The sequence below is a fragment of the Ranitomeya imitator genome, chromosome 2 (assembly GCF_032444005.1).
Source record: "Ranitomeya imitator isolate aRanImi1 chromosome 2, aRanImi1.pri, whole genome shotgun sequence".
Lineage (NCBI taxonomy): Eukaryota > Metazoa > Chordata > Amphibia > Anura > Dendrobatidae > Ranitomeya > Ranitomeya imitator.
Genome location: NC_091283.1, coordinates 92,036,355 through 92,063,177, shown reverse-complemented (window position 1 = coordinate 92,063,177; position 26,823 = coordinate 92,036,355).

Below are 26,823 nucleotides of genomic sequence, written 5' to 3'. Positions count from 1 at the left end.
CTATCCAGTGCTGGTATGGAAAATTAAATTTACTAATTGCCACTTCGGAGAAGAGGACTAGAACTCTATAGCATCACCAGTTGGAAGCAGCGATCCTAAAAGTCACATGTAGGATCGCCGCTTCCAACAGGTGGTGCTATAGAGTTGTAGTCCTCTTACGCTCTGAAATACCTATATAAGTACTGGATCTTTTGTGCTGTTATTTTGGACTCCAGTTTGGTGGACATTTTACTCTTTTCAATGTTGTCCTCTCTATCATCTGATGTATCATGTCCATCAAGCTGATAACTACACACCCTTTGAGCTTACATTGCATCCATGAAACTGATAATCAATTATTTTTTGAATTTGCAAGATGTTACTTTTTCATTTTTTTGACTTTATTATGTTTTTCATGTCTTTTTTTCAGATGTAATTTTGTTAGGGCTCATTTTGAGTTTCCCTAGATGTTCACTGCTTTATCCATTGTGTTTCATGTGTTTAGCTATAAATATATATATTTAGGACATATCTTTACATGTCCATTTATATTTCCCAACGTTATAAAAACATAGTTTTTAATTATACAATATATATTTTTCCACCATACATTCCTTTCACACATTTTTTTGTTTTCACTTTTTACTCTTCACTTTTTCATTATATATACAGCTCTGGCAAAAATTAAGAGACCAATGCAAAATGTTCAGTTTGTCTGATTTTTTTTATAGAAAAAAACCCTGTGCTTTCAGACCTCAAATAATACATAGTAACATAGTAACATAGTTAGTAAGGCCGAAAAAAGACATTTGTCCATCCAGTTCAGCCTATATTCCATCATAATAAATACCCAGATCTACGTCCTCCTACAGAACCTAATAATTGTATGATACAATATTGTTCTGCTCCAGGAAGACATCCAGGCCTCTCTTGAACCCCTCGACTGAGTTCGCCATCACCACCTCCTCAGGCAAGCAATTCCAGATTCTCACTGCCCTAACAGTAAAGAATCCTCTTCTATGTTGGTGGAAAAACCTTCTCTCCTCCAGACGCAAAGAATGCCCCCTTGTGCCCGTCACCTTCCTTGGTATAAACAGATCCTCAGCGAGATATTTGTATTGTCCCCTTATATACTTATACATGGTTATTAGATTGCCCCTCAGTCGTCTTTTTTCTAGACTAAATAATCCTAATTTCGCTAATCTATCTGGGTATTGTAGTTCTCCCATCCCCTTTATTAATTTTGTTGCCCTCCTTTGTACTCTCTCTAGTTCCATTATATCCTTCCTGAGCACCGGTGCCCAAAACTGGACACAGTACTCCATGTGCGGTCTAACTAGGGATTTGTACAGAGGCAGTATAATGCTCTCATCATGTGTATCCAGACCTCTTTTAATGCACCCCATGATCCTGTTTGCCTTGGCAGCTGCTGCCTGGCACTGGCTGCTCCAGGTAAGTTTATCATTAACTAGGATCCCCAAGTCCTTCTCCCTGTCAGATTTACCCAGTGGATTCCCGTTCAGTGTGTAATGGTGATATTGATTCCCTCTTCCCATGTGTATAACCTTACATTTATCATTGTTAAACCTCATCTGCCACCTTTCAGCCCAAGTTTCCAACTTATCCAGATCCATCTGTAGCAGAATACTATCTTCTCTTGTATTAACTGCTTTACATAGTTTTGTATCATCTGCAAATATCGATATTTTACTGTGTAAACCTTCTACCAGATCATTAATGAATATGTTGAAGAGAACAGGTCCCAATACTGACCCCTGCGGTACCCCACTGGTCACAGCGACCCAGTTAGAGACTATACCATTTATAACCACCCTCTGCTTTCTATCACTAAGCCAGTTACTAACCCATTTACACACATTTTCCCCCAGACCAAGCATTCTCATTTTGTGTACCAACCTCTTGTGCGGCACGGTATCAAACGCTTTGGAAAAATCGAGATATACCACGTCCAATGACTCACCGTGGTCCAGTCTATAGCTTACCTCTTCATAAAAACTGATTAGATTGGTTTGACAGGAGCGATTTCTCATAAACCCATGCTGATATGGAGTTAAACAGTTATTCTCATTGAGATAATCCAGAATAACATCCCTCAGAAACCCTTCAAATATTTTACCAACAATAGAGGTTAGACTTACTGGCCTATAATTTCCAGGTTCACTTTTAGAGCCCTTTTTGAATATTGGCACCACATTTGCTATGCGCCAGTCCTGCGGAACAGACCCTGTCGCTATAGAGTCACTAAAAATAAGAAATAATGGTTTATCTATTACATTACTTAGTTCTCTTAGTACTCGTGGGTGTATGCCATCCGGACCCGGAGATTTATCTATTTTAATCTTATTTAGCCGGTTTCGCACCTCTTCTTGGGTTAGATTGGTGACCCTTAATATAGGGTTTTCATTGTTTCTTGGGATTTCATCTAGCATTTCATTTTCCACCGTGAATACCGTGGCGAAGAAGGTGTTTAATATGTTAGCTTTTTCCTCGTCATCTACAACCATTCTTTCCTCACTATTTTTTAAGGGGCCTACATTTTCAGTTTTTATTCTTTTACTATTGATATAGTTGAAGAACAGTTTGGGATTAGTTTTACTCTCCTTAGCAATGTGCTTCTCTGTTTCCTTTTTGGCAGCTTTAATTAGTTTTTTAGATAAAGTATTTTTCTCCCTATAGTTTTTTAGAGCTTCAATGGTGCCATCCTGCTTTAGTAGTGCAAATGCTTTCTTTTTACTGTTAATTGCCTGTCTTACTTCTTTGTTTAGCCACATTGGGTTTTTCCTATTTCTAGTCCTTTTATTCCCACAAGGTATAAACCGCTTACACTGCCTATTTAGGATGTTCTTAAACATTTCCCATTTATTATCTGTATTCTCATTTCTGAGGATATTGTCCCAGTCTACCAGATTAAGGGCATCTCTAAGCTGTTCAAACTTTGCCTTCCTAAAGTTCAATGTTTTTGTGACTCCCTGACAAGTCCCCCTAGTGAAAGACAGGTGAAACTGCACAATATTGTGGTCGCTATTTCCTAAATGCCCAACCACCTGCAGATTTGTTATTCTGTCAGGTCTATTAGATAGTATTAGGTCTAAAAGTGCTGCTCCTCTGGTTGGATTCTGCACCAATTGTGAAAGATAATTTTTCTTGGTTATTAGCAGAATGCAAAGAAAACAAGTTCATAATCATTTAGATACAACAACAATACTAAAGTTTTAACTCAGGAAGAGTTCTGAAATCAATATTTTGTGGAATAACCATGATTTTTAATCACAGCTTTCATGCGTCTTGGCATGCTTTCCACCAGTATTTTACATAGCTTCTAGTGCAAAAATGTAAGCAGTTCTTCTTAGTTTGATGACTTGTGACTGGAGATTGGGTTGCCCATGACAGGGTGGTCTCTTAATTTTTGCCAGAGCTGTATATATATATATATATATATATATATATATATATATTCCTATATGTTTTTAATATATTGGGTTTAATTACATATATGTTATATGTACTTATACATCTATCTATAGTTGTTTTTCCCACAAAGGCCATGGCCCTCTTCCTTTGCGTGTTGCTGATAGATCAATATCGCATTGCTATGTGCCTGCCCTATACATTGCCCACATTACAAATTGTAATTTTGCATTCTGCCCTTCTCTTCGACCTGATCCAAGATGGCAACATTGGTGCTGAGCGTATTACGTCTTTTCTGGCATGTGCACCTCGTCTCTCGCTCACACAGCCTGCTATGTCATGAACTGCGTCACTGTGCCCTTTTGTGAGGTCACCGTGATCTGAGCGATGGATATGTGGCATTGCTGCCAAGCTGTTACATGCACCTTATAACTTACACCTGGGTGAGTTACTTTCGATTGGCGTGCAAATCACTTTACTACCTTTATTAACGTCATCTCCCCCCATTCTATGAAATGTGGAGTGGCATGGACACATCACCAGCATGAACCTGGGTCATTAATTTCCCTGCTTTATGTGCTCAGGGATTTTACTCTTTCTTATCACTACTTAAATATATTGGTATATTATTCTCGTGATTAATAATTCTATTGCATTAATCACTTTTTGTGCATTTGCACTTTATATACTTGTTTTATTTTAACCAGCACGTTACATAAACCATTTCATACTGCTGCTGTCTCTTTTCCTCTCAATTCATTCATTGGTACTTTTAATTCTGTCCTGTATGTTTTTTTTCCTGTCTATCATATGGTGTCTTTAACAATAAAATAATCATACCAAAAAAAGTCCAACCGAGTAACAAATGGTACTTCTACAAAACATATGTACTAACCACAAGATGCAGTAAATCCCTGACATCTAAAAAGAAGCCAACCATAAATAAAGATAAAATAAAATATTTATTACAGAAAAAAATGATATATACAACTAATACACAAACACCTAAAAAAGCTACAAGACATCATCCTGGTAATACCCCATGGGAAGGCGGCGAGGAACACATAACGAAGATAACATACAAAAAAATAATAATAATAACAGACCACCTATATCTACTATATAAAGCTGAATGTGTGTGTGTGTGTGTATGTGTGTATGTCCGGGATTGGCATCTGCACCGTCGCAGCTACAGCCACAAAATTTTGCACAGTCACACGTCTGGACCCCGAGAGCATCATAGGCTATGTTGTGATGCGAAATTTTAACCCCGCGCGTTCCAATTCACCAAACAATTTTGCCCCTATCTACATAATGGGGAAAAAAGTGAAAGGAAAAGTGTTGGAGGCGTCGCAGCTACAGAAACAAAATTTTGTACAGTCACACGTCTGAACTCTGAGAGCGTCATAGGCTACGTTGTGAGGTGAAATTTTAACCCCGCGCTTTCCAATTCACCAAACAATTTTGCCCCTATCTACATAATGGGGAAAAAAGTGAAAGGAAAAGTGTTGGAGGCGTCGCAGCTACAGAAACAAAATTTTGCACAGTCACACGTCTGGACCCTGAGAGCGTCATAGGCTATGTTGTGAGGTGAAATTTTAACCCCGCGCTTTCCAATTCACCAAACTATTTTTCCCCTATCTACATAATGGGGAAAAGTGAAAGGAAAAGTGTTGGAGGCAAATTGACAGCTGCCAGATGTGAACAAGGGGGACTTAAAGAATGAGAGCAATGGCGCAAAAGAGTATATACCGATCAGTTGCTATGGTGGGGCCCCGACATGGGATACTCACCACACACGGGGATATGAACACACACACAAAATGCGCCACACACTACCACGTGCTTGAACACATAGACCACTCTCAGCACACATTTCACCACACATACACCAACCTCACCACATAAAAGTCGAAACACAAAAGTCGCCGCTCAAAACTCGCCACGCGCAAAACTCGCCACATGCAAAAACTAGGCTCACGCAAAACTCGCCACAAGTGCAAAACTCACCTCATGGAAAACTCACCACATGCAAAACTTGCACACGCGGAAAAATTGCCACATGCACAAAATTTGCAACACATGCAAAAGTTGCCTCACACAAAACTTGCACATACTCAAAAGGCACCAGATATAAAACTCACCACGCGCAAAACTCGCCATGCGCAAAACTTGCTGCACACAACTTGCTACACTAACCTGTCACATGCAACTCGACACACAAAAAGTTGCTACACGCATGTTGCCACACAAAACTCAGCTCACAAAAGTCGCTACATGCATGTCGCCACACACAACTCAACACACACAACTTGACAAACGAAACTCGCCCTAAAACACACACAAGTCTGGTATTAGCCTTCAAAAATAAAAATCTGATTAATAAGCAGACAAACTACAAGAGCAACAAATGTACCATATAGGAAATACGGCAGCTGTCAGTCACATGACCTGTCTATTATGTGTATGTGTGAGCTAATATATACTGCCAGGGGGAGGGCTTCCTGTTGGCTGGGGATTTATCAGGCTGCCAATTTATCTTACAAATACTGAGGTAAAAATACTGAGCAAATAACGTGTTAACGAGGTCTAATACAGGAGATCACACAGGTATATACTATATACAGGGGAGATGACACACAGATATATACTATATACAGGAGAGATGACACACAGGTATATACTATATAGAGGAGGAGATGACATACAGGTACATACTATATACAGGAGGAGATGACATACAGGTATATACTATATACAGGAGGAGATGACACACAGGTATATACTATATACAGGAGCAGATTACCTACAGGTATATACTATATACAGGAGGAGATGACATACAGGTATATGCTATATATAGAAGATGACATACAGGTATATACTATATACAGGAGGAGATGACACACAGATATATACTATATGCAGGGGAGATGACACACAGGTATATACTACAGGGTGGAGCGCGGTAATTTGCTGAATTGGGAATGAAATAAAAAAATTATGATCATTAGAAAAATTTATTTTATATTTTAATTATACTGAACAGTAATGGAATTTTTAAATTACATGGTTTTAAATAGTGTATCTGGCAAATGTCGACCTTCGCTATCCACACACTGCTGCATACGTTTTCTGAAGTTTTCATGAACTCTAACAAGCATGTCCACTGGTATTCTGCCAATTTCAGCTTCAATATTGTTCCTTAGGTCTTCCAAGGTGTTGGGACGGTTGATATACACCTTAGACTTCAGGTAACCCCAAAGGAAAAAATCGCATGGGGCTAAATCTGGTGAGCGTGCTGGCCAGTTCACATCTCCCCTCAAAGAGATAAGCCGTCCAGGAAACATTTGCCTCAAACAATTCAAGGTAACCCTCGCTGTGTGTGCAGTGGCACCATCCTGTTGGAACCATGTATCCTCTAGTTCCATTGCCTCAAGAGCCGGCTGAAAATAATCCTGTATCATAGACAAGTACCGTTCGGAGTTCACCGTTATGGCACGACCATTATCCTGAAAAAAGTAAGGACCAATGATGCCTACTCGTGATATGGCGCACCACACAGTGACGCGGTCGGAATGCAGAGGTCTCTCGTGAACTTCTCTGGGGTTTGTTTCACTCCAGTAACGCATATTTTGTTTGTTTACACACCCACTGAGGTGAAAATGTGCCTCATCAGAAAAAAACACAATTGCGTCACGGGGTATCGTTGCTAACATGTCTTCACAAGAGGTCCGCCGTGTCAAATAGTCCCATGCTGACAAATGTTGGACCACGCACATTTTATACGGGTGAAAACTCAGTTCATCATGAAGAATCCGGTGGAGAGAACGTCTTGAAATGCCAAGAGCAAATGATTGCTTCCGAGCAGAGCGTTTCGGAGATTGCAGTACTGCTGCTCTAACTCTCTCGATGTTTTGTGGTGTTGTAATCCTCCTCTGAGGTCCCCTTCGTACACATGACACATTCCCTGCTGTTCTGAATGCATTCACCCAATTTACAATTGATTGCCGTCCAGGAACACGTCCGCGTGGAGGAACAGCGAATTGTAAACGAAAAGCACGCTGCACTGCAATGATCGAGTGGGCATTTGAAAAATACGCTTCAACACAAAATGACCTCTCCTCACGTGTCCACTGCATGATGGCAACTGAAAGGCAGAGGAATACAAATCTCCCATCAGCCACTGTAAGCCACACCCACTCTCCCCTCTCTTCGACCGACAGTGCCGCCACAGCATGCAGTGCAAAAAAGCAAATTACCGCGCTCCAGCCTGTATATACAGGAGGAGATGACATTCAGGTATATACTATATATAGAAGGAGATGACATACAGGTATATACTATATATAGGAGGAGATGACATACAGGTATATACTATATACAAGGGAGATGACACACAGCAGGTGTATACTATATACAGGGGAGATGACATACAGGTGTATACTATATATAAGGGAGATGACAAACATGTATATACTGAGGTGAAAATGAGAGGTGTGAGGTGAAAATGAAAAGGTGTGAGTGCAAAATGAGAGGAGTGAGGGAAAATAGTGTAGTGATCGGAAAATGACAGATGTGAGGTCGAAGTGACGTGTTAGGGGGGAATGAGAGGAGTGAGGGAGAAAATGAGAGGTGTGAGGGAGAAAATGAGAGATGTGAGGGGGAAATTGAAAGATGTGATTGGGAAAATGAGAGGCGTGATGGGAAAATAAGAGAAGTCACGTGCTATAACTAACCACAGATATTTACTATGCCCAGGCAACGCCGGGCTCTTCAGCTAGTTACATATAAAAGTATAGGTGCAAAAAGCATCCTTTCTGAAACATCAAGATCTCATAAATAAAGGCAGTCCTACTGACACTCTCATCTCCCCATATCTCTATAAGCCTATTCTGAAACCCGTGCAAGTATAAGGCAAATAGGGAGAGAGGGTCTAAATAATTACCAATGTAGGTCTCTATGAAGTACGTCCTCCCACGTCACATTCCCAGTGCCCCGACGCGCGTTTCGCCCTGGCTTCTTCCGGAGAAGCCAGGGCGAAACGCGCGTCGGGGCGCTGGGAATTGCTTGCCTGAGGAGGTGGTGATGGCGAACTCAGTCGAGGGGTTCAAGAGAGGCCTGGATGTCTTCCTGGAGCAGAACAATATTGTATCATACAATTATTAGGTTCTGTAGAAGGACGTAGATCTGGGTATTTATTATGATGGAATATAGGCTGAACTGGATGGACAAATGTCTTTTTTCGGCCTTACTAACTATGTTACTATGTTACTATGTTACTGCATCTTGTGGTTAGTACACAATAAAATAATGCTGATTAATTTTATGTTACTTTTTATTATTGCAAGAAGTTTACTCTGTTCTGCCCGCTCATGCCTGAAATTCTGCTGCTTCATTTAACCTCACATCAACAGAGCAGATGCACCTTTTCAGGGATGTTCTGTTAATGGGGCATAACTGCTGACGACATGCTAATTGGAATCTGGCTCCCCGCAGTTAGGTAGTGATAGCTTTCAATCAGCATGACATTAGCAGTCACTCCCTGTCAACAAAGCAGGGTGGCTCTGTCAAAGTGACATCATTGGATGCTGCAGAATCACCGACAGGAGCCTTCCATGACTTAGCAAATAATAAAATAGTCTCTAATAACTTCTTTAACATCCCTTTTCAGTTAAACATGAAGATGCAAACAAGGTGCTGTTTTTAATTTTACTCATACAATTTCACTGTAGTTTATCCTCTTTCCTGCTGACCTATAATATTCATAAAATATATCTTGAAATGATACATAGAGCATAGTAATGGACATTAAAATGGCAGGGAACATCTTTTCTGCTAACCAAATTTCCTCGTAAAACACATGTGAACAGGTTCGAATTTTTACCTGATCCGTTCATCTCTATTTATGGCCACGTCAAAGTTTAGCTCTGTGGTCATAAAAAGAATTCAGAAAAGAGGTACAAACCTCCAGTCAGGAAGAACATTCTGATGGATTTTCAATTAACTTTTTCTACAGCTAGAAATTAGCAGATAAGCAAAGAGCCTGGAAGACCCAAATAGTGCAATGTTTTTTTTAAAGAGAAAGCAAATAACATTTCTGAGAAGGTATCCGTATAATTTTTTGTAACTTTGCTCATATTATTGTATTCTTTTCATAATTGGAAAGTAGACTATTTGAATATATACAATCCAAGGTTAAATCAATCTTTTATCAATAATTTTTTGATTGTGGCTGGAAAACTCTTGTTATTTGGAATTATTCAAACAAGTTTTCGGTTCTTCATATTCCAAAACTTTTTCAAAATGTCTAACATCTAATTAATAAAAAATGCTTTTGTTTTTATTATTGGAGTTTAGCCAAGGTTTCAATGTGTGGTGGTGGCAGATAAATAAGTAGAAGGTCCATTTTTATTTATTGAACAGTTTAAATGTGTAAACTGTGTATCCAGCAGCTGGTTACAGCCAGATGGTAATAAAATTGGAAGTGCTTTATTGCTTTGTCATTCAGAGGTGAATCAATAATTCAATTTCATTTTTTTTTTTGCATTCTGGCAATTGTCTAAGAAGTGATCTGAATTCTAGGAAAGGTCAAATACTTTTATGAAATCTTTTGACTAACCTTTTAGGCATAATCAGATAAAATCATTTTATAATCCTTAATCTTTGTGACATTACGTTTTAAAGGTCTAAAGCTTTGTACTTCTCATGCAGTGCCTGCCTTTTTGCCTCGTGCTATTAATTATTCTCTAATTTAGTCTAATTGTAAATATGTCTACGCATCATATTAGAAGATGAAAGAGAGACAAATGCACTTAGTGTGATACAGTATAGGGTAGAGGAAGTTATGGAGAGGAGACCAGGTTGTTAATGTCACAACCCCATTATATGCCCTTAGAGTACACAGTTGCTGCAGTCACACCCACTGATAGAAGCAAGTCTTCATCTGCATATTTATTGAGGAGTAAAGTTTATGAACGTTTCTGGTTGACTGCGCTGTTGCTGAAAAAGTAGTCATTCCTCACTGGGGTTATATTACATAGTAGCTTTATTACACATTTCAAGTTCATTTCAAACTGTTTTTCAAATATAAGTTTCGGATTTTTGAAAAAGAGTTTGGTATGAACTCGAATCATCTAAGCTACTATTAAATACTAGCAGAGCATGAATAGACTACTATTCCAGCTGAAGCGCGGTCAACCAGAAATTTCCATTTCTTTTTACTCCTGAATGCACACCGTCTTACACAATCAATTAGAAAAAAGACTCCTGCAACTTAAGTAGCTCAAGAGCCATGGACATTTTATTTCCCATTGTATAGTACTTAAGATTGATGCCGTGTTTTCTTGGGAGAATAATTCCACAGCAATGCTTATATTTGTAATCATCATGAGTGGTCAGTGCTTATGATTTCAACGTATCTTACCATGCAATCTTCGGGCTATATCTTCCATTTATATGACTTGATGTTTGAGTCTTACATCATCCTCCTTCCTCCTCAAATTGATTTTAGTTGTTGTACATTTGTTATAAAATTAGTAAACAATATATTGATTAAATACAGTATATTAGTTTTAGTTTATTATTTATATTTGGTAAAACACCTCTTTATAGGAATTCAATAATACAGTGTTTGATGGAACATGACATAAGAAATTAGTCTCGATCAAATCTATATCATATAGTACAGTATACTATAGCAGGGTAGAAAATCCAACCAGAATCAAGTAGAAAATAGCAATTGGATAAAAAACTTAACTTTTACTCGATAATATAAAACCTATACAATACAAAAAAAGGAAAAAAAAACACCTACTTGCCATGGTGAACCCTATACCAACACAAAAAATGGGAAAGAAAAACAATTTAAAAAGTACTGACGTTGCTGGGATGTCACTGTCTGTGACCTATGCAAAAAACAGCTGGCAGCCTAATTTAGTGATATCACGCCATAATACAGTACACATTTGTCACATAGTACAGAAGGGCCATGCAAATAGTATACAATAATACCCTATATAGTCATACGCAAATTTATCCCTATCTGTACCATACCTATTGCCCATATGATCCCATAAAAAATATACCCCTATCACAATACAACCGTTCTTGCTTTTCGGGGCTGTAACTAAATTGGGATGTATACTTGCTGATTAAGCGTGACCGGCATATATCAAGAAACCAAAACGCATGTAACCAACAAACATGTGACCAATGTTGGAGGCTACTTATTATGTGTGTACATTTTGCTGCAGTCAGTATATGTAAAAGCGTGCTAGAGGCTTAAGAAATAAGAATAAACCACCAAGATGAATCTATACACAATGGGATCATGCTGCCTCATCAAGTATATCATGAGCGTCCCTTATGGCCATATTGCGTGGAAATAAGCTGTTATATACCAAACATTTTTTAAAACCACTGGCATGTGTGGATTTGTGTCATTTTTATAACCATTTACATGGAAAGATCTCACTCATGTCAATGGATTCCCCAAGAGCTGTGGAGTGACGATCAAGCATCCATATAGAGACCGGCATCTCCCAACGATTTCATCCTAATAGACTCATCAAGGGAGTATTATAGCCTGTATTAGCCACTTACCGGCTTCCCCACCTCTGCGATTTCTAAAGACTGACTCGTGTGCTCATGAGGCTCTGCCCCCAGCGTGTGACGCGCTTCCTGTGTCTGGCGCGTACTTCCGGTGTCATGCAGCGCATGCCCGGATTGTGGAACGCAAGGACGCCGCTTGGATGGAACGCAAGCATCCAGCCAAGCGGAGAACCAAGCACCGTAGCGGATAATGAATTCTGCATAATATGCACCGGAGATTCAACATGTTAGGACTGGCGGAACGCACCAAGAAAGATGTAATAGATGCGTTCGCAGTCCGGGGTCCACCGTGCAGGTAAAAACCTGCTGCTAGTAAATGGCAGCGTAATATGGCGGTGGAAGCGAACCCGGTAAAACCACAGGTCCGCAATACCGCACTAAAGAGTGCAAGCAAGGAGTCAGCGAACACAACCCCAAGACAAAGGATTGAAGTCCGATTAGACCACTTGCTGACACAACACCGCAACAGGGTGTGTTAGGCAACTCTTATAATTAGAGCACCGAAGTGCGAACTGTGCCGTGCTGGCAGGCACCACTAAGCACCCAGACGTGGGTCAGGAAGCGCACTACTGGCGCGTGGCGCCGCACTGGCGGTCACAGCAATAGACGCTGATACGTGTGTGACACGTTGAGAGATTAGTCGGGCGCTAGATAGCAGCCATACTCCATACGCGAACAGTCATACAATAGGGTAGGGGTATTTAATGAACGACTTGCACTCACAGCAAACACACGTATTCAATAGTAAGACAATACTAACGCATGGCCGTGCGGTCATGCGCAGTTTATATAGCAGCAGCACAGGAAGTGGCTACAGTACCTTTGCCCTTCCAAGACCTGCCAAAAGGACCAATGAAATGTGCTGCAGAGCCTGAGCACATGACCCTCGATCTCCAACGGGAGATCTTACCCTGGACATGCTCAGTACGTGCAGACAAGGACTTAGTCCCAGAGAAGTCCGCTCGCTGCTGACCAGCACTGACTTTAATGGCAGAGACTGGAGAAGCAGCAGTAACTCTCAGAACAGAGTGAGAATGAGCAAGACGCTGGGACCGACGTCTTTGCTGAGCAGACTCCACTGCGGCTGGACAAGAATGGGAGACCGCAGCGGAGGTGGCTCGAGATTCCCCCTGTGCAGAAGCGGGAACTCGACCCCTAACATTACCCCCCTCCTAGGGCCCCCCCTCCTTGAGCCTCGCTACGTTCGAAGGCAGCAATGAGCTGCGGAGCCTGAATGTGCTCAGCAGGCTCCCAGGATCTATCCTCAGGACCGTAACCCCTCCAATCCACCAAATAAAATTTTTTGCCACGAACCACCTTGTACCCCAAGATAGCGTTCACCTCGTAATCGTCCGTAGACGAACCCGACGTCCCAGTAGATGACTCAGAAAACCGGGACATGTAGACGGGCTTAAGGAGGGACACGTGAAAGGTGTCGGTGATACCTAGGCGTGGAGGGAGGGCAAGACGGTAAACCACAGGATTAACCTGTTCGAGGACCTTAAAAGGACCTAAGTAGCGAGGAGCAAACTTGGTAGAAATAACGTAGATCAGGAAGGCACTAGAACGGCTGAATATCAGGCTTTTCCGTTCCACAAGCTGGATTCAATTCAGGACATAATTCGGCGCGTAGCTTCTAGCAGCAATGAATGGGTGTTGCTCTGCCATAGAATATAGTATAATGGTGATCCACATACAACGAAAGAAAGAAGGCGGCACTCACCCCGAAAATTGCTTGAAGGTGATGTTCTTTATTCAGGACATGAATGAATGAACATACGGCAGAGAGCCGGCTGGTAACAGATCGGGTGCGGAAAGGAGGTGAAGGACGACGGCCGTTTCGCGCCTGCGCGAAACGGCCGTCGTCCTTCACCTCCTTTCCGCACCCGATCTGTTACCAGCCGGCTCTCTGCCGTATGTTCATTCATTCATGTCCTGAATAAAGAACATCACCTTCAAGCAATTTTCGGGGTGAGTGCCGCCTTCTTTCTTTCGTTGTAAGCAAACTTGGTAGACTCAACTCGCAGCCTGATGTTACGGGCGGAGAGCCACACTAAGTCGCCAGGAGCAAAGGTTGGAGCGGGGCGCCGATGTGCGTCGGCGGAGGACCTCATTCTCTCCTTGGAAGCCTGAATGGCATCCTGAGTGTGAACCCAAATGTCCCGTGCCTCCACAGCCCAGTCTGCCACCCTGGAATCGGCGGAAGACACGGGCATGGGCACAGGTGATATGGAAATTTGGGTTGGATAAATCTACCCGTGTGTGCTGCGGCCGCTCCCAATTATTTCTGAGCCCTTAAAGAATGAGTCTGACACGTGGTGACAGCTTGACATTCAATCAAAGACTGGCCATTTATTTCCTGATACATAGTTTTTATAATAGCATATAGAAAGGAGTGGTTTGGGCGGTTAGTTAATTAACATACAATTCAGTTATTGGTTATCTGATATATATGGAATATTGTGATTAATGCTCATATGACTGCTGATTATGCAACTAAAATGTAGCTCTCGGTATATAGGGCAAAGTTGAGGCATCTGACCAGGACTCAGTTACATTTGGCACTTGTTGATCTGCCATTTCAGAAGACTCAGCGGTATCAGTCCCGAACATCTGGTCCAACTTCCCGTTTTAAAGGTGTTTGAGACATAGCGGAAAGTACCGAGCACAATCTGGCCTAGCTCATGTGGTAAAGTTGAGCAATTGATTATAAAGTAGCTGAGTAGATAGATATATATTTGCTTTGTGTAAGTATATGTGATTTAAAGGGATATATATATATATATATGATTTAAAGGCGTATACATGCAAGTGAGATCTACATGATATACATATTTCTATCACAAGCCCCCCTTAGATATCACTTGCCCTAAGCCTAGCCTCCTGTCCCAAAGCACTGCAACTCTTTTGTGCTGCCGGCGATCCGACGCAAACCTAGTGTCTACGCCCTACACCGTACAGTCTTTCGCAATGAGCGATCAGGAGATCTGTCCCTAAACGGGGGTAGGAACATGAATGGTCTCATATTGGCGACTCTGTGCGATCAGTTCCACATATTCATCGTCATCATGATTGGAGGAGCCATCAGGTGGGTGAATCTGAATTCGGATAGGTTCATCTAGGAGGAGATGCGGCATCAGGTTTGTTGTTTCCTTTACTGTTTTTTCCATCATCCTGCGGATACAAGGGATTACGCAGCAACCAGAAATTATCACAAGAACAAAAATAACAAGTATGGCTGCCCCAATCTGTGCTAGCATCCTTTGCCACCCACTCATCCACCCAAAGTACTGGTCCCAAGGATCTTTCACTCCTGAATTCTGTTTCAATTCCTCAGACAGCTCAGTGAGTTTCTGTATTGCCACTGTGACTTTACCATTGGGGCCAGTATTGTCTGGGATGTAGGTGCAACAGGTGTCTTTGATCATCTTACAAACACCCCCTTTTTCAGCTAGTATCATATCTAAGGCCATTCTATTCTGGAATGCCATGATGGAAGTGGGGCCCAACTGGTCCGCCAGACCTTTCAGAGCATCTCGGGTGTAGTTAACAAATCTCTGCTGGTTGTAATACACATAATTTATCCAATCAACATTTTTGTTCACGGTTATTATTGGCAATAATGATTCAAATCCTGCTTTAACCTGGTCTCTGGCCTTGAATTCCTCAGGTACCCCCCTGGGTACACCTATGGCGTCTATATAAACATGTGGGTCGAAGCTGCCTTTTGGAGAACTTGCCCTTTTTGTCCTGTTCTTTGCAGTACTGGGTGTGAACTCATGGGTGTAGGGAAAAAGGTGGAAGGGCATCAGAACTTTTGCCAGAGCATATTGGCCTACCCAAACACCTTCCAGTCTACTACGGATTTTCATGTCACCACAGATCCAGTATATGTCACCCAGGGAAACCACATGATTAACTAGGTTGTCAGTGATGGTACTGTATTCTGAGCAGAACCCCTCGGTGAAGTTTTTTACATCCCTGCCAGTCCCTGTGCGTGTATAACAGGTGTAATTACCAGGGTATATTGTTATTCCAGTCCCTGAGGGTGTGTCTTTAGTCATGAGTGGGTATTTAGACTTCCAATCTTCACAGGATGCGGAATGAGATGAGTTAGTGTATATGCTGAAAAAACAGGCCCGCTGGGACTCTGGGATGTCGAGTGGCAATGTGCCCAGGTGGGGTCTGGCTCCGGCACATGCATAACAGCCACTCCCATTATGTTGTTGGGCTGTGTATCTTACCCATTCCAGCCAGTAATTGGTTTCAGAAAACCCAGTTTCTACTGCCAAAGTCTCCTCATAGGTTGGGTCTGTCAGTACCATTATGTTACTAGGGATCTCCTGAGTCACATTGGGCTTGTCAGCTGCATTTGCCAGTCTGAATTTTCCTGTGTACTGTACGGGGGGTTTGCGCTCACCACTTGGGGGTGTGCTGCTCATTATATAAGTACCGGCGTCACCTGGGGAGGGGTTTTCAATGCTAAGTATGAGTCTATTGCATTTTCCTCTGGTGATGCACCCCTTCCTGAAAGCCTGCTTTGTAAGGCGCATACGGTCAATTAGTGATTTGACATCTTTATCTCTCTTGTTTAGGGCTAATGAGGGTTTGTATCCCCAACTCTCACCAGTGTTCCAGGCCGCTGCTCCCCAATATTCACATTTGTCCCCCCAATATTCATCTGCAACACAAATATATTGAGTCCCACGTCCCAAGCTGTCCAGCAGTGTGGATGGGCAGTGTACCACGTCGCAGTAATCAAACAGGTATGTAATTATGTGAGCTGATGTATCGAACCAGAAAATGGTGTAGTCCCCATCTTTGGTGATCTCCCCTCCCAGGGGGGGGGGCACGTGGAGCTTCTGCCCCCAGAATATGTATCACACAGAGGATGTACAGGATCATTCTGGCTTAGGCGTATCTTCTGGTATGGGAGCCTTCTTGCAGTGTGATGCGTGGATCCAAGTGGGCCTTCCCTCTAGTTTCACAGAGGTTGGTGTCGTCAGCAGCACTTGGAAGGGACCGTCAAATCTGGGGTCGAGCGTTCTCCTCACAAACTTCTTCACCAACACCCAGTCTCCTGGTTTCAGGGAGTGCGAACCGGGTACCGATCCTGGATCTGGTAATGAAGAGAAAACTCGAGAATGGACATCAGCTAGTTTTTTGGTCAACTGAATTACGTAAGCAGACAAAGTATCATATTGCATTGTCAACTGCTGGGGGAAGAATACCCCTAACCGAGGGCTGGACCCAAACAGAATCTCATGAGGTGACAGCTTTTCTGGGCCTCGGGGAGTGTGCCTGACACTAAACAGTGCGATGGGGAGTGTTTCATGCCATGGTTTGCGTGTCTCTTGGGCAACTTTTAGCATCCTGTTTTTTAGTGTCCCATTCAGTCTTTCTACTTTCCCGCTACTCTGGGGGTGGTAGGGAGTGTGTAGGCCTAAGTCTGACCCTACTGCTGACCAGATCTCCCTTGTGAGGTTTGCTGTGAATGCGGGCCCCTGATCACTCTCTATCACTTCTGGGACCCCGTATCTGCACACGATCTCTGAGAGTAGCTTCTTTGCAGTAGTCTTTGCTGACTGATTCCTCACTGGGAAAGCTTCTGGCCATCCTGAAAACACGTCGACGACCACAAGGGCATATTCGAATCCTCCACTTGGCGGCATTTGGATGTGGTCTATCTGGATCCTCTGGAAGGGGTACAGCGGTCTGGCAAGATGATGTGTGGGAACTTTTTCCATTCTTCCAGGGTTGCATTTGCTGCAGGTCAGACAGCTGCTAGTGAACTTGGCTGTTAGGGTGGAGATCCCTGGAGCGAACCAGTAAGCACCAATCAGATCATTCATCTGTGTCTTTGATCTGTGCGTGGGCCCATGTGCCCACTGGACCACCATAGGGTACATGCTTCGGGGTAAACAGGGTTTGTAGTCCATTGAATATACTCTTCCTTCTTGATGTGTTGCACCCTTCCGCATCCAATTCTCCTTCTCCTCCTTTGGGGCTTGTTCTTGCAACTTCTTGAATAGATCCCAAAACGTCATCTCATCTGGTGTCTTGTCCTCAGTTGCCACGTAGTAGCCGTCCGGCTCTACGACCTCTCCCATTTCTCCATACTGTCTTCCTTTGGCGGCTTCTTTGGCTGCCATATCCGCCATGTTGTTGCCCTGTGCCTCTACTGTGTTCAGTTTTCCATGTGCTTTGACCTTCAGTACTGCCACCATTTTTGGGAGTTGGAGTGCGCTCAGTAGGTCTTTAATAGCTCCATGATGCTTTACGGTTGTTCCACTTGCTGTGATGAAGTCTCTTGCAGCCCAGATGGGTCCGAAGTCGTGTGCTATGCCATGCGAATACCTTGAATCGGTGTAAATGTTCGCAGTTTTGCCTTCTGCAATCTGGCAAGCCTTCGTCAGCGCTATCAGTTCTGCTTCTTGGGCTGACAGGCTAGGTGGTAGACTCCTGGACCACAGGATTTCTTGATTGCTGGTCACTGCACATCCCGTGTGAAATCTTCCTTCATCATCTGCAAATCTGGAGCCATCTACATAGAGGATCAACTCTGGGTTGGCCAGTGGCTCTTCTGCCACATTGGGTAGTCCTGCTGTTTCCTGTTGCATGATGCTGAAACAATCATGATCATCCGGTCGGAGCAAATCCAGATCCTTGTGGAAGGTATCATGCAGATTTTGATCTGGAGGGTCCATATCTGTATCCCCCCTTGGGAGTGGGAGTAGAGTGGCTGGATTGAGGACTGTACATCTGGAGATGGTGACGTTGCCAGGCAGTAGTAGTGAGCACTGTAGACGAAGATGTCTTGCGGTGGAGAGATGTTTTGGCTGGGTTTGATTGAGAATTGCTGAGATGTCATGTGGAGCCAGGATTTCCAGTGGATGTCCAAGAATGATGTCAGCTGTTTTGTCCAGGAGGGCGTGTGCTGCAAATACTGCTCTCATGCAGGAGGGGGCTCCCCTTGCAACTGGATCCAGGCGAGCTGAAAAATAGCCTAGAGGTCTCTGTCTTCCCCCGTGAGTCTGTGTCAGGACTCCAGTAGCATGGCCTTCTTTCTCCATCAGGTAGAGACGGAATGGCTTCTCGTAGTCAGGTAGGCCTAGCGCTGGCGCTGAGACTACTGAGTCTTTTAGCTTCTTGAATGAAATGAAGGCCACATCTGTCAGCAGGAACGGGGTTACGTTAACGCAGTCATACAGAGGTTGCATTAGGACTGAGGCATCAGGGATCCAGGTTCTGCAGTACGATACTAGACCAAGAAAAGCTTGTAGTGCCTTTGGAGATGTTGGGGGAGCCATCCTCTCCACTGTGGTCTTCCGGTCATCTGTCAGGTGTTTAGTCTGGTGAGCAATGCAGTGCCCAAGGAATGTAACTCGCTTCAGACACCACTGGACTTTGTTCTTTGAGACCTTGCAGTGTTGTTTCACCAGGTAGAGTAGGAGAGACACGGAATGTGCTTTACACGTGTCAAAGTCAACTGCACAAAGGAGTAGATCGTCCACGTATTGTAGCAGGGTCACTTCTGCATGTTCTGTGATCCAGTTGGCGAGAACTGTGGACATTGCTTTGGTGAATTGCGAGGGGCTGTTCTGGGCCCCCTGGGGCATCACCGCCCATGTGTACTGTGCCCCCTGATGCGTGAAGGCAAACAGGAACTGGTCGTCTGGATGGAGGGGAACACTGAAGAAAGCATTTGCCAGGTCGATCACCGTGAAGACTGTTGCTGTAGAAGGCACATTTGAGAGCAGGGTGTGTGGATTTGGCACAATTGGAGTTTCAAATACTGTAGCGTCATTCACCGCTCTTAGGTCATGTACCATTCTGAACTTGGCTGGCTCTCCTTTTACAGTCTTTTTCTTGACAGGGAAAAGCGGGGTATTGCAAGGAGAGGTGCAGGGGACAACGACCCCTATTTCCAGGAACACCTTCAATTGGTCTGAGACGGCTTGACTCTGTGCAATGGACAAGGGATACTGGGCCTTACGAGGATATGGAGTACCTGGCTTGAGTGATACCCGCACTGGGGCAACTTGAAGTTTTCCCACATCTTGGGGTCCCTTAGACCATAGACTTTCTGGTACTACGTCCAGTACCTCCTTGGGTAGGCCTTCATGGGTTGTTTGAGGTTCCTGTAAGGCTGCCAGCATGACTGACTCTTCCTGGGTCAGAGGTGAAGAAAGGGTCACGGTCCCATCTTCCTGGAACACTATGGTTGCTTTTAGTTTCTGTAGAAGGTCTGCCCCCAGTAGGTTGAGTGGGCAGGTTCTTGACACCACAAACTGGGATAGGATAGAGTGTCCTGGCTGAGTGCACACGCTCAGAGGCTTTGTAAGCTGAGAATTTCTGACTTGACCGTCGATGCCTATGCAAGACACAGAGGATTCTGATAGGCAGGTAGGGTCAGGGAGTTCCACATGTCTCATCACACTTCTGGCTGCACCAGTGTCCACAAGAAAAGACCTGACAACGCCATCCACTTTCAGGGTAATTTGAGGGGTTGGTCCTGCTGAAGGGGTTTTGCATGTCAGGAGCGTGGTGTCTTGCGGACCTGGCTTGCCCCTGTCCTATGGATGGGGCGCTTCACTGTCCACCTTGTCTGCTCCTCGGCTTGCTCCTCTGGGCAGGGTCTTGGGTTGTGGTGGAGCCCTGCACCGGCTCTGATAATGACCCAATTTGCCGCAGTTGAAACATCTGACGTTCCTTCTGTCTCGGTATTGCGGTGGCTCTTCAGAGTCTATGGCCGCCATAAGGGGTGTTGTCTTCCGCACTCCTGGTTGGGACTCGATCCCTTTGGCTACGGTGAGCAGGGTGTCCATTGCTATTGACCTGTACTCGGGTCTAGCTACTATCAGTGGCTTCTTGATTGGTTCTCTGAGTCCATGCACAAAGGCCTGTGCCAACATCTGCCTGTGTATCTGATCATGAATGGTGAAGCCCAGGTCCTGGAAAACCTGCATTACTCTGCCATGAAACTTCTCCACAGTCTCTGTCTTCTCCTGACTCATGTCATGTAAGCTGAGGGCCTGTCCGGCCAGCCTGCCTTTGGCCCACTCTCTGAGTTGTTCAATCAGCTTCGGCCCTGACTCCCAGGCATGTACGTCTAAGTCTGCTGAAAGCTTGAAGTGTTCTTTCATGATTGGCCAGAAGGCATCACCTGCCTTTATCTCCATCACTGCCCACAGATCATTCCAGGTGGCTGCATATGTGCGCTGGTTCTGCTGCATTCTTCTGTAGAATGGCATGGGGTGCATCTCTGGATCTGGAAGATTGTTGAGGATACTGGTCACCTGACTTGGGGTGAAGTGCACATAGTGTAATGGTGGTGCTTCTATCTGCCCCTGTCTCCTAGGTGCCCGTGGGTTTTTCTTTCTAGTACTGGGTAGCATGTATGAAGTCCCCTCTTCATCCTCATCAGAGGAATAGTTGTGATAGAGTGCACTGGGGTCCTGCAGTGGCTGATAAGCGGTCTTGGATATTGTCTTTTTGTGAGAGGATGTATCCCCACCCTGCTGAGGCTGTGGAGGATTATAGTTCCATTGTGGTGTGAATGTTGGCTGCTCTGACCGGGGATACTGATCACCATCTGATGCCTGTCTCTCCCCCCCTGTCCCCGGACCTGAGCTGCCTGCTGCTGGGTTTGCCTGGGGGGAGCCTGCTGCGGCTTGGGGGGTGCCTTCTACTGGGGGATCTCCACCCTCCTCCCCCGATACCATGACTGTCAGAGGCTGGGCTGTATTGGGAACATAGAATGTGCCTTGTGCTGTGAGCACTGGATACAGAGACACCACACTGCCTGGACTCGGCACCTGCCCGACAGGCAGCAGATCAGGAGAAGGAGAGTGTGACATAGAAAGCGGAGATGAAAGGTGGGAGGGAGCAACTGAGTGAGGAAAAGATGGGTGATTCAGAGGAGGGGGAGAGTGCTTCAGAGAGAGAGAGAGGAGGAGATGAAAAGTGTGAAGGAGGTGGGTGTGGTGTAGGAGGAGGAGGTGCGGAATAAGAAGAAGGAGGGTGTGGTAGAGAAAGAGGAGGAGGTGAAGAAGAAGAAGAAGAAGGGTGTGGTGTAGGAGGAGGAGGTGAAGAAGAAGAAGAAGAAGGAGGGTGTGGTAGAGAAAGAGGAGGAGAAAGAGGTGGAGATGAAAGAGGAGGAGGAGAGGGCAGTGCAGAAGACGGAGAGGAAAAAGATGGAGGAGAAAGACAAGAAGAGAATTCCTTCTTCTTTGATGCAGCCCGTGCCGGCATTGTCAGAGTAACAGTGCCATCTCCCTGTACCAAGTTTGGGCGGGGCGCACCACATGCTGAGCAAGTCTCCCTGTACAATGGATTCTGCTGGGTGCAGACTGCACACACCCAATATTTTTCATCCCCATATGGGGGAGGTGCTGATGGTTTAACACCTTTCCCTACTTTGTACACATAAAAATCACTTCCTGACTCTTTCACATATCTTTCAGTGCTCCCTAGACGTTGTAAGTCTGTAGCCACCTTATACCATGCTGTTGCAGTGGGCAGCAAGTTAGTATCAACTAGCTTTCCTTTCTTTCTTTTTAAGACATCATGCCACTCTGCAGCTCTAAGCCTGCCTCCCTGATGAATTTCACATACTTTCATGAGCTGCCTGTAATTCTTCACATATCTGACACCTTCATGCTCCGCTACTATTTGAGGAGCCGTTTTCTCATCAGGAAGCAAAAGGCTCTCCTGTTGCTTGGCCAAATTATTCCCCATTGCAAAAAGAGAAATAAAAAACAACAATAAAAATCTCAAGTAGGTAAGTATATAAAAAACACGAAAAGTAGAAGAAAAAAGGAGCTTTCAAAAAATTGATGCAAGATGTTGAAATCAAAACATAAAAGAACCATAAAAAAACTGGGTACACGATCCAAAACTCAGGATCTTCATAGAAAAGGAAGAAAAATAAATAAATAAAAACCCCTTTTAAACAAAAAGGTGAAGAGACAGAAAAGAAAAGAAACTTTGAAAAACTTATAAAAAGTCTAAAAACTTAAAAAATGTAACAAAAAACAGAAAATAAAATAAATTAAAACGGCTTCTTCTCTCCCCCCTCCTTTTTTTTTTTTTTTGTACGCTGCGCTCAAATGCAGTCAGAGACACACTTCCCCTTTTTTACCAGCAGCTGCTGTTATACCAAAAATCACGTATGTCACAGCAAAAATGATAGATATCATTTAGTTTCACCTCTTCAAATAAATGTCATATATATGCAAAAACAGAAAACTTAGCAACAAAAAAGAATAGAAAGAAAGAAAAAAAAAAACGGTTGTGACCGTGTGATTTACAATGCATATGTTTCTCCTAACTGCATGGAGGAGGGGAAGTTCTAAATAGAGAACAGACGGGGAGAGAGAAGAGAAAAAAAACACTTCTTTTTCGATTCTACGCAGTTAAGCGACAGTACGTGACATTAACAGACAAAGAACATTGACATCCAGGAGATTCGACACCCTCTTTATTATTATTTTGTGACACGTGTAGGAAGCTTTGGGAAACAGACTACTGCCAATCGCACTGAGCACACCTATGCCCGGGCCACCTGAGTGAGAAACACAACAGGTGGGATTTCTACCACCCCGGTCCAAGCTATCTAACTAGATAGTCGGCACTACGGGAATCTGCAGTAGCCCTCTAAGTTATCACTACCCGTGCCTGGAGCCTGGGACCAACTGCCCCGGGACTAACTGTCCCTCCTATGCACGGGAATCCTGCAATAACTTATCGAGCGATTTGACCTCCTGCGGTCTGTTACCAAGCAACCACAAACAGTCACTGTTCCTTACTTCTCCTGGATGTTACACAAATACAGAACATATACACGGCACACAGCAGACACCTCGACTTATATCCCAGGGTTTAGGTTCAGGCTCGGACTTTTTACACTACCTGGGAATGCGGTGGTGACCACACCTGACCGGCTAAAGGTACGGACCCGGACTGGGCACAGGGGACATTCAGGTAAGATGATAGAATTTTCTTACCTTACTCTGATGGAGCTGCAGTCTCCATCCCGTGGTCCAAGGCCGTGGCCCGCACCCTTGTCTGTGCGGTCAGCCGGATCCCCTCCTGTGATATCTTCGTCCGAGCCGTTGGGCGCCACTTGATATGGAAATTTGGGTTGGATAAATCTACCCGTGTGTGCTGCGGCCACTCCCAATTATTTCTGAGCCCTTAAAGAATGAGTCTGACACGTGGTGACAGCTTGACATTCAATCAAAGACTGGCCATTTATTTCCTGATACATAGTTTTTATAATAGCATATAGAAAGGAGTGGTTTGGGCGGTTAGTTAATTAACATACAATTCAGTTATTGGTTATCTGATATATATGGAATATTGTGATTAATGCTCATATGACTGCTGATTATGCAACTAAAATGTAGCTCTCGGTATATAGGGCAAAGTTGAGGCATCTGACCAGGACTCAGTTACATTTGGCACTTGTTGATCTGCCATTTCAGAAGACTCAGCGGTATCAGTCCCGAACATCTGGTCCAACTTCCCGTTTTAAAGGTGTTTGAGACATAGCGGAAAGTACCGAGCACAATCTGGCCTAGCTCATGTGGTAAAGTTGAGCAATTGATTATAAAGTAGCTGAGTAGATAGATATATATTTGCTTTGTGTAAGTATATGTGATTTAAAGGAATATATATATATATATGATTTAAAGGCGTATACATGCAAGTGAGATCTACATGATATACATATTTCTATCACACAGGTACCCGCGGATGCTGACCATAGTTAAGGAGGAATGGAGTCTGTTCCAGTGGAATCAGCGACGGCATTGTTAAGAGCAAACTCCGCCCACGGTAGCAAAGATGCCCAGTCATCCTGCTTAGCCGAAACCAAATGTCGCAGATATGTGACCAAGGTCTGGTTGGCTCTCTCTACCAACCCATTCGTCTCGGGATGATAAGCCGAAGAGAGATTCAACTCGATACTGAGAAGACGACAAAGCTCTCGCCAGAACCGAGACGCGAACTGGGGACCTCGGTCACTGACAATTTTGTCTGGCATACCGTGAAGACGAAAGATGTGTTTGACAAACAACGCTGCCAAGGCCCGTGCAGAAGGTAACCGGGGAAGCGGCACCAAATGCACCATTTTAGAAAAATGGTCGGTGATTACCCAAATAATGGTACAGCCACGAGACTTGGGCAGACCCACAACAAAATCCATCCCGACCATCTCCCAGGGCCTGTCTGCCACCGGCAGAGGGTATAACAAACCAGCTGGCCGTTGTCGGGAAGACCTATTCTTGGCACAAGAGACACATGCCTGAACGTAGTCTCCGACGTCACGAACCATATGTGGCCACCAGTACGTCCTCGCCAGTAGCTCAGATGTCCTTTTTGCCCCAAAGTGTCCACCCACTCTGGATGAATGAGCCCAAGCGAGAACCTCCGGATGCAAATTGATGGGAACAAAAGTCTTGCCTGGGGGCACAGACTCCAGCGAAACCGGAGCTACAGTTCTCAGACTCTCCGAAGGGACAATGAGCCGAGGCTCGTCCTCCTCCTCCTCAGCTGACACGAAGGAGCGAGAGAGAGCGTCAGCACGAATGTTCTTCTCCCCGGCGAGATAATGTAGGGTAAAGTGGAACCGGGAGAAAAACAAGGACCATCTGGCCTGACGAGAATTCAGCCGCTGGGCTGTTTGTAAATAGACCAAATTCTTGTGATCCGTGAAAACTTGGAATGGGAACCGAGCACCCTCCAAGAGATGTCTCCACTCCGAAAAGGCCAACTTCATTGCCAGCAACTCTCTATCCCCGATGGAGTAATTTCTCTCCGCTGGTGTGAAGGTCTTTGAGAAAAAGAAGCATGGGTGCTTCCGACCCTGAGCATCCTTTTGATAGAGGACTGCTCCAGCACCAACGGATGAGGCATCCACTTCCAAAAGGAATGGCTTACCCACATCGGGACGATGTAAGATAGGAGCACTGGCAAAATGGGACTTTATAGAAGAGAAGGCCTTGGAGACCCCTTCGGACCACGATTTGGGATTCGCTCCCTTCTTGGTGAGGGATACCAAGGGAGCTACCAAAGTTGAGAAGTGGGGAATGAACTGGCGATAGTAATTCATGAACCCCATAAAGCGCTGCACCGCTTTAAGAGAATGGGGTTCCTGCCAGTCCATTACTGCTTGTAGTTTGGCAGGATCCATAGCCAATCCCTGGGCCGAGATGATATAGCCCAGGAAAGGTAAGGACTCCTGTTCAAACACACACTTCTCCAACTTTGCATATAAGGAATTCGCCCGTAAGAGTACGAAGACTCTGCCAACATCTCTCCGGTGGGAGTCAATATCTGGAGAGAAGATGAGAATATCATCCAGATAGACTACAACCGAGGTGGAAAGCATATCCCGGAAGATATCGTTGACAAAGTCCTGAAAAACGGCTGGGGCATTACAGAGCCCGAAGGGCATCACCAGGTACTCATAGTGCCCATCCCTGGTATTGAAAGCCGTTTTCCATTCGTCCCCCTCATGGATGCGAATTAAGTTGTAGGCACCCCGCAGATCTAGTTTGGTGAATATCTTTGCTCCCCTTAGCCTGTGAAAGAGCTCCGATATCAGGGGCAACGGGTACTTATTTTTAATGGTGATAGCATTGAGACCCCTGTAATCAATGCAAGGACGTAATTCCCCGTTCTTCTTCTGTACGAAGAAGAATCCCGCCCCTGCAGGAGACACTGACTTCCTAATGAATCCTCTTGTCAAATTCTCCTGGATGTATTGAGACATAGCCTCCGTCTCAGGGAGAGAGA